Source organism: Echinococcus granulosus (genome assembly GCF_000524195.1).
Source record: "Echinococcus granulosus chromosome Unknown EG_S00017, whole genome shotgun sequence".
In the NCBI taxonomy this organism is placed as follows: domain Eukaryota; kingdom Metazoa; phylum Platyhelminthes; class Cestoda; order Cyclophyllidea; family Taeniidae; genus Echinococcus; species Echinococcus granulosus.
This window is the reverse complement of record NW_020170397.1, coordinates 146,194-146,694: the sequence shown is the minus strand read 5'-3', so window position 1 is coordinate 146,694 and position 501 is coordinate 146,194.

The following is a 501-nucleotide window of genomic DNA, read 5'->3' as shown; positions in this document are numbered from 1 at the left end:
CAGCCAGATTGTTCGAGGCAGCAGAATAATGTGGGTGCGTCGCACTATAACATGTCGATTGTCCAGTCATGGAACTCTACAGGCTTCTCTTCATAACGTAGGCAGGCTCGGATCACGCGATTGTGTGAACAATTCAAAAAAGCCAAACTCTTTCACCATTTTGCCATATTTTTCGCACTTCTTCTTATTTCTCTACTCAAATCGAGTTTCTTTTCGAAATTTTCCGATTTTGTAAAACCTTTCTCTGACGATCAAACTGGCACAAAATCCCGGAAAACACTAAATCAAATGGGTGTTTTTTGATATTTTATCCGCTCTCATGATCTTTTCTGTAAGTAAATTATGGAGAAGATCCTCGTAATAAATATAATTCTTTGGTATATTTAACCAGAAAAGTGGTGCTTTGTTTTAACCCCCCCTTTCCTCACCCGCCCTCCTGTGCCCCCCCCCCTCCAATTACGATAAGTGGAAAAGGCCTTTTAATTATTAAAGTCGGAAATG